Source organism: Cupressus sempervirens, chromosome 3, assembly GCF_028749045.1.
Source record: "Cupressus sempervirens isolate cs-2001-9-10 chromosome 3, ASM2874904v1, whole genome shotgun sequence".
Taxonomy (NCBI): Eukaryota; Viridiplantae; Streptophyta; class Pinopsida; order Cupressales; family Cupressaceae; genus Cupressus; species Cupressus sempervirens.
The window spans coordinates 112,342,313-112,353,616 of record NC_143120.1 but is presented as its reverse complement, the minus strand read 5'-3'; the positions used below and the strand labels follow the sequence as shown (position 1 = coordinate 112,353,616).

Genomic DNA, 11,304 nt, shown 5'->3' with positions numbered 1-11,304 from the left:
CTCTATGGATAGCTTCACTCATCCTCCATTTTTTAGCCCTGTGTGAGGTCATTTAATGACATGAACCTAAACTTGAAGCATTCTTAGGAGGTCTCCAAAAACTAAAAAACTGTGATAACTTTCAAACCGTGCGACCTTTTGACCTTATTCTTTTTCTGGAATATTTTTAATTACAATTTTAATCCTCCCTCCAATTTACACCTTTTGATTCACCATAATTATGGCTCAATTACATAGTCCTATTTTTTAGCATTTACACGTATCCCAAGGTGCTTAATAGTGGAACTGTGAGAGTTGGAACCTTTATTTGACCCAAATGGGTATCCAAAAATGAAAACACATGAAACAAAAACTAAGTCTATGTACTTTTTTTTGGGTGATACAGGATCGCCCTTATACCTCTGGATGCTCCTGCATTAGACACCTAGGGTAGATTGAAAAGTGACCCTGTTGCTTTATGGATGGTAGAGGAAATCTCAAATGGGAAACCTCAGCTGCTAATATCCAAGTTGAGTCCTCTATCGGCCGTCCTTTCCACTTGACCAGATACTCTTCATACTGCCTATTTCTAGTACTCCTACCCACACAACTATCTAGAATCTCCTCTACCTCCTCCTTAGAAGTGGGAATTAGACATGGCTCTAGCGTCAACCCCTCATCTGCACCATCATCATGATACTCTATTAAGTCTACAATGTTGAAGAGGGGAGAAATGTGAATTCCATCTAGCAACTCCACCTCATATGCATTTCTTGAGTCATGTTTCTTTAGAATTTTGTAGGGGCCAAATTTTTTCATCTTCAACTTGTTTTAAGTACCTACTAGAAATCTCTCCTTTCTTAAGTGTACCATGACTAGATCCCCTACTTGGAACTCCTTATGTCTTCTCCTTTAATCAGCCCTAGATTTATACTGTTGATTCATCTTGATAATGTGTGCCTAGACCTCCTCATGTTGGCACTTGATATGTTCAACAAACTCCTTTACTTCAACACTTGTCCTCTCCCCTTGCTCCATCTTCCTTAATTTTGGTGCAGTTCTTGGGCTACTTCCATATACAATTTAGAATGGTGATCTCCTAGTACTTCTATTTATAGAGTTATTGTAAGCAAATTCTTCTTGTGGTAGAATCAAATCCCATCCCTTGAGCTTATCCCCAACTAAATATCTCAGCAAATTGCCCAGACTTCTGTTTACCACTTCTGTCTGGCTATTAGTCTGCGGATGATGTGTGGAACTGAATTTCAAGTCCATTCTCAACTTCTTCCACAATGTTCTCTAGAAATACCTCACAAATTTAGTGTCTCTGTTAGAAACTATACTTTTTGGGAGGCCATGTAGTCTTACCACCTCTCTAAAAAACAAGTCTGCGATATGGACAGCATCATGAGTTTTATGGCATGGAATAAAATGTGCCATTTTGGAGAATCTATCAACCACCACAAATACTGAGTCATTACCCCTTTGTGTCCTCAGCAATCCAAGAAAAAAATCCATACTTATGTCCTCCCATGGCTTTGATGGAACAAGCAATGGCTGATAAATTCCAGTATTGTGACTAAATCCCTTGGCCGCTTGACAAACTTGGCAACTCTGTACAAACTTCTTCACATCCTGTGAAATCTGAGGCCAAAAATAATGTTCTCTAAGAATGGAAATGGTCTTATCTTGACCAAAATGTCCTGCCATCCCTCCACTGTGTTTCTCCTTAATCAGATTTTCCCTCATGGAACTCCTTGGAATGCATAATTGACTTCCCTTGAACAACATACCATCCTAAATCAAGTAGTCTAACCACTTCGTTATGTCTATAGCAACAGGTTCTTTACAAGCTTTCCATGTTTCAACAAAATTAGGATCCTTAAGGTATAGATTCTTGAGTTCATCAAATCCAACTACTTCAACCTACATTACTGTAAGCAACAACTGCCTCCAACTTAATGCATCTGCAACCCTGTTAGATTTTCCACTTCTATGCTTCAACACAAATGTATAGTTCTGCAAGAACTCTACCCACTTCATATGCCACTGATTCAATTTACCTTGGCTATTTAGGTACTATAATGCCTGGTGATCAATATATAAAAAAAATTCCTTTGGCAATAAATAATGCCTCCATTTCTTTAAGGCCTGAACTATTGCATAGAACTCTTGATCATAAATAGAATACTTATTTTTCATGTCATTCAATTTTTCACTAAAATATGCAATAGGCTTACCTTCTTGGCTCAATACAGCTCCAATAGCACTGCCCTAGCATCACAATCCACCTGGAACACCTTTCTAAAATTTAGAATTGCCAACACATGTTGTTCTGTTACCTTCTTCTTCAGCAATTCAAAACTTCTCACAGCTACCGCAGTCTATTTGAACTCTTTTCTATCCCCTCTTATTGTGTTAGTTAGGGTTGCACATATGCCACTGAAATTTTTAATGAACTTCCTGGAAAAACTAACCAAACTATGAAATGATCTCACCTTAGTAGCAGACCTTGGAGTAGGCCATTCCAAGATGGCTTTTATCTTCCCTAGATCCATTTTAAGACCTTCAGGTGATATAACAAACCCCAAGTAGACTAACTCCCTTTTTGCAAAGATACACTTCTTCAGATTAATTAATAGTTTCTCTTCCCTTAACCTTTCAAGTACACTATGAATATGCAATAAATGTTCTTCCAAAGTCTTCCTAAAAATTAAAATATCATTTAAATAGACAATAACAAATTTTCCCAAGAACTTCTTAAGTACCTCATTCATAAGCCACATGAAGGTGCTTGGGGCGTTCGTCAATCCAAAGGGCATGACTAGCCCCTCATAAAGAACCTCCTTGGTCTTGAAGGTTGTTTTCCATGCATCTCCTTCTCAAATTTGTATCTAGTGATAGCCACTCTTGAGATCTATCTTTGTGATGTACTGAGCCCCACTCAAACAGTCCATAAGATCATCCATTCTTGCCAAAGGAAACTGATACTTGATGGTTATCCTATTTATAGCTTTAGAGTCTGTACACATTCTCCACTCTCCATCTTTTTTTGGTGCTAATACTACAAGTACTACACATGGACTTAGGCTCTCCTGAATCAAACCCTTCCTCAATAGCTCTTGAACCTATCTGTTTAGCTCCTCAATTTTTGTTGGAGTCATCCTATGAGCAGCCTTGTTAGGGAAACTAGCTCCTGGGATTCAATCTATCTGATGACTGATTTACCTTACTGGTGGCAATCCTTCTGAAACATTATCAGAGATGATATCTCCAAACTCACCTAATAAATCTGAAACTTCAAGTGGCATTTCACTACTACCTTCCTTATCTTTTCGAGGAATCAAATCATAGCACATACGCTGATGTTTCATGCCATCTAAAAACTTTCTTCCATCAACAAGATAGATCCTAGCACTGGTGCATACCTTTTCACCTTCCTTTTTCATGGGCTTCAGTTTGTGGCAAACTCCATCCTTTGTTAGAGAGTAGGTGTTTGCAAGACCATCATGTACTACATGCCTATAAAACTACCATAGTCTACCCAACAATAGATGGAAAACATCCATTGAAATAACATCACAGAGAACTTCATCATGGTAACTCCCAATTTTGAACTTCATTAAACATTGTTCACTTACCAAGACCTTATGATAATCCTTCACCCAAGCGATCTGATAGGGCTAGGGATGTTTCTCCCTCTTAAGCTTTAGCTTAGAGACCATCTCCTCTGATACCAAGTTGTTAGTGCTACCACCATCAATGATCACATCACAAGGTTTATCCTCACATTTGCACTTGGTATAGATTAGATTCCTCCTTTGTCCCATTTCAATCTCACCACTTAGTAGGACCCTTTCATTTACTAAAGTCTCTCCTCTTTTTGCATCCTCTAAATGTGATGACTGTGCATCCTCATCCACATGAGAAATCCTAGCTTGGCCTTCAGCTCTCCTATCTATCCTTCATTGTCGTTGAGGGCATTCAAAGGCACGATGACCTTGTTCATTGCAATGGAAACAGGTACCACAAAAACCTCCTCTTCTTGAACCTTGTCCACATCCTCTACCTCTTCCTCTCTGATCTCCAAGGTTTTGATCATGGGAGCAGTTGAAATCCTCATTCCTTTGGTTCTTGCTAGTACCCACATCTTCATTTTTCTTTTGGGTCTCATTTCGACCTCTAGATGACCTACCACTACCCCTTCCTCCTTGACTTCACCCTCTTTATCTCCATTCAAACTTTTTATTTAGCTTCTCTTCAACTTGTAGGGAAAATTGGTATGCCTCTTCAATGCTGATCATTCTTACCAGACTTAATTCCTCCTGGATGCTAGGTCGTAACCCACTGATATAACAAGCAACCTTCTCCTTATTTTCTTCTGCATGCCCTACTCTAATCATAAGTCGGTAAAACTCCTCCATATATTCTTGGACTTATTTTCTTGTTTGCTTTAACCCATGCATCTTCTTAAACAAATTGAGCTCGTAGTCAACAGGAATGAACTACTTCTTTAGTTTGTACACCATGCAATCCCACCTTGTGATCTTATCCTTTCCTCTTCTATTTCTTTCCAATTGAACCTCTTGCCACCAAATTTTGGCATGGCCTTTTAGTTTGGCCTTTGCAAACTTAACCCTATTTGGGTCCTTAATATCCTCATACTCAAAGTACTCCTCCAGTTCATTGATCTAGTTGATCAACTCATCTAGTTTCAGATTTCTTGAAAATACACCCACATCAATTGTAGGTCTTTTTCCAAACTTAGTAATGGCCCTAAAAAGCCTCTCCTCTGCTTGATTTAGAACTTTTCCTTCAACTTCCTCTTCTAATCCAATTTCTTCTTCTTCATTGTCATCCTCACTTTCGTCACATGTAGCAACATTTGTTCCTCTATGGAGCTCCTCCTGCAACGCTTGAACTTGCCTTTGGAGGGATCTAATCTCCTCAAGATTAATAGCTCTGACCCTTCCACCACACTCTCTTCATGGAGGTATCTTCTTAACTAAAACCCACAACCACACAGTCTTGGTGCAAGCTGCCTCAAAGTCGGTGCTCTATCTACACACTCAAGAAAACCCGCTCTGATACCACTTGATGGGAACACAATCCAAGCACGGAATGGACACAACAAGAAAGGGAAATTTTTATTAACTATGAAAATATGCTAATACACTTAGTGTAGAGAAAACAGACTCCAAAACATGACCTATGGGCTTACAATAGCATAAATCTGGAGATAATTTCTTCTCCCAGTACCTTCTCTCAAACTCCACTTCGAACTTCTTTTCACAATGCCAAAAATATTCTTAAATAGACCCCAAAGGGTTAAGGATTAGGAATACATTCTAGAAAGTGCTAGTTGGCATCTTCTGACCAAATAGAAGGCTCCAGAAGTTGCATTAGAAGTCGGTGCAAAATTAGAAGAATCCAAAAATGGTAACCGAACTTCCAGGAGGCACAACTTTTGAACTATAGCTCCGATTGACAAACTGTTTACATTCTTGGAAAGCTCTTGAAGTTCTCTATAGCCCTATGGGTAGCTTCACTCATCCCCCATTATTTGGCCCTATACAAGGTCATTTAATGTCATGAACCTAAATTTGAAGCATTCTTAGGAGGTCTCCAAAAATTGACAAAATTGTGATAACTTTCAAATCGTACAGTCTTTTGCCCTAATTCTTTTTTTAGAATATTCTAAATTACAATTTTAATCCTCCCTCCAATTTACACCTTCTGATTCACCATAATTATGGCTCAATTACATAGTCCTATTTTTTTGGCATTTACACGTATCCCAAGGTGCTTAAATACTCTAACCCAGAACACTGATAGTGGAACTATGAGAGTTGGAACCTTTATTTGACCCAAATGGGTATCTAGAAATGAAAACACATGAAACAAAAACTAAGTCTAAGTACTTTTTTTTTGGGTGACACAGGATTGCCCTTATACCTCTGGATGCTCCTGCGTCAGTTATTGATGATGGGACAAACTAGCTCCCCCATTTGTAAGCCAAAATCAATTTTTTTAAAAACAATTACTCTTTCCATGAATGGATTCTAGAAGAAAAGACTACACTACAGGTAAATTTATCACTACCTAATCTAAAAAAATGTGCAGTACCATTCCAATAGCCAAGAATATTGTAAAGATTGTCATTTTGAACAAAAAGCAGGTAAATATTAAAAATAAGTTAAAGTTGTCACAGTTTTTACTTTCTACTAAAAAATACAATAGTTTTTACTGCACTCCCCTATCTAAGAAAAGGAGAGATTCAGAAAACTGAATTGATCCCTCTTTTAGGAGGGTTCCAAAATAAATGCTCATTGTTTCAATTCTATCAAAAGCATGAACAATTAAAGATTTACCATTGCAGCTTTATAATTACACTTTCCAAATTAAGCTAGTTGTGCACAACATGTGCATCTTGAGAGTTTTGAATCAAGATGACATCTAAAAATACTCTATAAAGCATCTTATCTATTCACAACTCTATTTTTTTGTGTATGAAGCACATGCCATCAAAAAGATCTAAATGATTGTTGACCGAGGCATAGACTTATTTAAGGTAGTTCTCAAAACTTTTCCCCATATGGGGAAAAGTAGTAAAATATTGACACCAAAGGTTTTCTTACTATAAAATTATATCCAATGAATACAAAATTATTATTTGTTTTCCTGCCCATAATAGAGGTATTCCCAATGTTAACATAAAAAAGTCGATTCTTCAGACAAATGGGAAAAAATTATTTAGTCTGAAAGGAAAAGCATAAAATTCTTCATTTCTAGGGTCAATTTTGAATTTATGTGACTTCTGCCACCAATGCCAACCCTAGTCTTTCCTTGTTGAACTCTCATGTACATGCAAAGTGCTATCCAGCACTATTGCTACAAATCCAGCAACTATTGCTGGTAATGAGAAAATCACATTCAGAATGTCATTGAACTACAAGATAATCCAGTTCAAAAAACAATTTAGTTCCAAAATGTAATAGTTCAACTCAATATCACCAAAATAAATGTAATATCAACTTTCTCTAGCTCCTCAAAAAGAGGAATAGAAATCCTACCCTAGTGTGGACTAGACCATGCCCAGAAGCAACTGTGAACTCATTGAAATACTGAGGTATAGATAAGCGCAAGAACAAAGAGAAACCTAGGATAAAAAATTTCCTAAAAATATTTAGATTGCAATATTGGAGAAAGCTAAGCCCTCCAGTAGTTGCTCATCAAAATCACAAAAACTCAGAAAACAACATGGAGTTACCATTTTTCCAACTACAAGTATTAATTTGTGCAAACTAATCACAAGCTGATCCAAGGCTTTCTCATAAATTGCAAAAACCAAGATAGTGAAATGAGTAAATCATTGAAACTTGACTAACATTGTAGCATAATAGAAATATGTGTTGCTCATTCATACCAACAAAAGAAAAAAAAAGGAAATATAAAGTAGCAACAATAGATATTGGAATGGAGGCAAAGATTGCTCCAAATTTGCCTAGAATGACAAAGGCGCAAAATCAGCTCTATAAATTATTAGGTTTAAAATATAATATCCAAATACTATAGAGAATATAAAGCCCAACTAAAGATGATTATCACCAAGAATAGAGAAGAATATCATAAATCCTATTGCTATCTATATCACCCTATGACTTTCAACTCGTGTCAATGCCAAAAGACCAGCATTCTCATTGCATGCAGAAAACACACAATTTAGAGTTCTGAATTAGTCCTTTTTCATGAGGGCCAAGGAGCAGCTAAAAGTGTCAGGCTTCTTACACTGATGCAGTGGACTAATTTAGAGTTCCAAACATGCCATCCAACAAGATTTCAATTCCCTACAAAATAACCTATTAGATCTCCTCCCTAACCTTCCTCTAATAATGCTAATGTCCAGACACAAGGAAAAGAGGAATGCGAGAAGTAAAGAAAAAAAAGTCCACTCCTCACCTGCCAACCTATACCCCATCTTAGGATAGATGGAGGAGGAGATGTGGCACTTGCATACCTTGACACAGCATAAAATGCACTACTAGATTACCAATTCAAAGCACAACAATCAATACACTTTGCAACATATGGATAATTAACAAAGTAGTCAGCAACTAAAAAAACAATTAAATATGAAGACTGAAATTTGGAATTTGACAAGCTAACCTCAACGAGTAAAAAATTAGTACCCATCATTGCAAATGTTTTTCCTGTATCAAATATGGGTGCTCCCCATTGGAATGGATAGGGAATCCTTATCCTGCAGAGTAACAAGAATGAGTGAAAACTATTTTCAAAAATGTGATTTAACATGAGAAATTTGTAAGTAGTCTATACCATGGGGCATATGTAACTAATCTAGAACTGTTTGTCTTGCAATGAAGTTGGGTTTTTTGAGGGCTATGCTTATATGCTCCACCCACTGTGCGAAAATAAGCATAAAGCCAAACAATTATGACAGCAATGATGACAGCATAGTGCTCAAAAATAGATTTTTTTCCAGGCTTGATATGTCAAGCATAATGAAATGACAGAAGAGGGATTCAATTAGTTACTATACCTACTATACCTCAAGTAATACCATAATATTTTCCAACTGCAAAACATTATCTGTAGACCCAAGTACAAGTTTAAAACACTATGTATACTCTCAATACTAGAAGCATAAAATCAAACCTATAAATCTTTAAATTTGAACCTAAAGACCCAATCTCCTGAAGAGGTAAGAATTTTTTCAGGAACCCAACCAAAATAAATGCTCATTTTGCAAATTTTAAAATCATATATTTAATCTTTTAAATTAGTAGCTCTTGGTTTAGATTGTGTATGAGTTTTTAAACTATAAGTTACTAGTTCAAAATTAAAAAATGATAAACTGACATATCTAATAGTCTCATTCAAAATTTTGATGGTTTTACCTATGAAAAAAAGACCAATGCAATAAACTGTAGAAGTCCTATCTCTATGCATTTAGCCACCTATAAATAACATTATAAAATGAACATGAGACTTCATTTGACTTCAACATATGGAAGTGTTAACATAAATAAAATCATACAATTCAACATGGTTGTTCTGAATTAAAAAAGAAGTTAACCATTCATGCCCTAAAATTACAAATGTATAAAACACTTTGTAAAACCATAACTTCCAAAGAAATCTCTTAATAATAAGGAAATCTAAAAAAATAATGTGCTACATATAGGTCAGGCCAAGTTCATATTTTGAATGTAGAAATTTAAACAAAGACAGGATTCAAAACCTTAAAAACCATAGATCAAGTTCATCTAGTGAAAAATCCCAACTGGCATGAATAAGGAGATTTACAAGTTCAATAGCCCAATAATTAATTAGCTTAAAGTTCTCTAAATATTTGACTAATAAAACATTTCAATGAGATGCTCTCTGAATTCAAGCTTAATTAGTATCACTAAAAGCCAAAGTGAGCATCCATTTCTTGCTCCCCCAATTTCATTGCATGAAAATTATTTACCAATTACCTCTACTACCTCGAATTTAAATTGTAAACTTGAAAGATGTGCACAAAAACCAACTTAGATTAATATCCAAGTGACAAAGTCATATTATGGTGCACCACACAACACTCCAAGATTTGGGTGTTCACAACCATAACCCATCAATGATCCTAAATTAAGGATTGTATGAATTAAGAGTCACTGAAAAAAATTAGCATTATGTTCAAAAAGTACTCATTCAAGCAAAACTATTATAAGCAAGATGTCATTAATCCAGGATAATTAGACATTTGATTAGGCAAGTAGGGTCTAGGGAAATAGGTCTCATATACATACCCCAGGAAGTTGAGTTCATAGAGGCCAAGCCCCACAAGAGTTATTAGAGGAACTACATAAAGTGGACTTAGAAACCTGAGAAGAGCAAGACCATCAACATAATAATGCCAAGCCTTAGAGACTGTAAAGTGATGAAATCTAAAACAATTTTGTAGCCTATGGATCAAATAAGATGCAGAAAATAAAAAGACATAGCAAAAATTCCCAGAGATCACTAAATCCAACAATAATTTGTAAACTATATGCAACAATGAGTGGAGCCTACACTCCTAGCATTGAATGCATAAATCTCTACAGACAAGGATTCATAAGTTAGCAAAGAGTAATAAACCATATATGTTTCCAAATCAAGTTCAAAGAATACTCAATGTACCAATTTTCTTACATACATCATGTGGGTCTATTATTTTTTGAAATTTTCTAGAACCAACAATGGAAACAATTAGAAGAATGAAAGCATAGGATCCTCCTATAATAGCAGGAAGCCTAGTCCCAAAGTACGATTATAAAAGGGTGTTAAGACTTGCTACAAATAGTAACATCTAGATAACTCTAGCTTTTTTATCCTGGATGGATATTTAATTTATTTAATTGAGAGCTATAAACACCTCGTTGAAGCTATCAAACATACCTTCCACTAAATTAACAGAAATTAGGATTCCATTGGTAGCAAAACCCTCAAAAAAATTTAAGATATATGAAGCATAGGAAGCTCCATAATGGACTATTATCAAAGTTTTTGAGACTGCAAAAGTATGTAGCATTTTCAACTTATATTTGAGCCACCCATCTGAGGAACAAAGAATGATGGGATGAGTACAGTAGTACCCAACATAACCAAATAGTACTGAAAACCAAGAAAGATAGCTTCTATTGTAGAAGCCAAGACAATAATTAGCTCCATACTATGTCCAACCTATAAGAAAATAAATGAAGTCCTTTAATTAGTCTTGAGCAACCTCTTAATGAAAAAACTCAACCAGATAGGTAACCTATGATGGGGCTTTGGAATTACATGAAAAATTGAAATACAACACAAATTAGTTGCCAAATTGAATCTTAACTTCTGCGATAATGGCTTTCTTTGGTTGACTAATAACAAAATTACAATAAGAGAGATGCCAAAAAAGGGGGTGGGGGGGGGGGATCAGAGCAACACAATGTACATAGGTCATAGACAAAGTACACTTCAAAAAAATTGGGATCTAGATATGGGATGTATAAAAATAATTGCCCTAAAATTGTATTAGAGCAAGATATTCATATTCGTTGTCCAAAGAATTCCAGAAGAGGATGTGGAGAAGGTTCTATAGTAGAATGGCCTAATTGATTATATATGAATTAGTAGTAAATGTCTTGAAAATAGTCTTATGTCTATGTTACCAACAGAGCCATTAACCCTCGTATGATCGAGATATTCAAATTCATCATAGATAGGATGCAATTTATCAGTGACTAAGGCAGAAAAAGATATAAATGTATCCACTATGGGTCCCTCCTTGTTTAAAATTCT

The 11,304-nt window shown here is 35.8% G+C and overlaps 1 pseudogene; it reads right to left on the bottom strand.

Moving 5' to 3' along the window:
* Positions 1–6,709: 6,709 nt before the first annotated feature.
* On the bottom strand, positions 6,710–10,656 carry LOC149565031 (nucleobase-ascorbate transporter 5-like; annotated as a pseudogene).
* Positions 10,657–11,304: the final 648 nt, after the last annotated feature.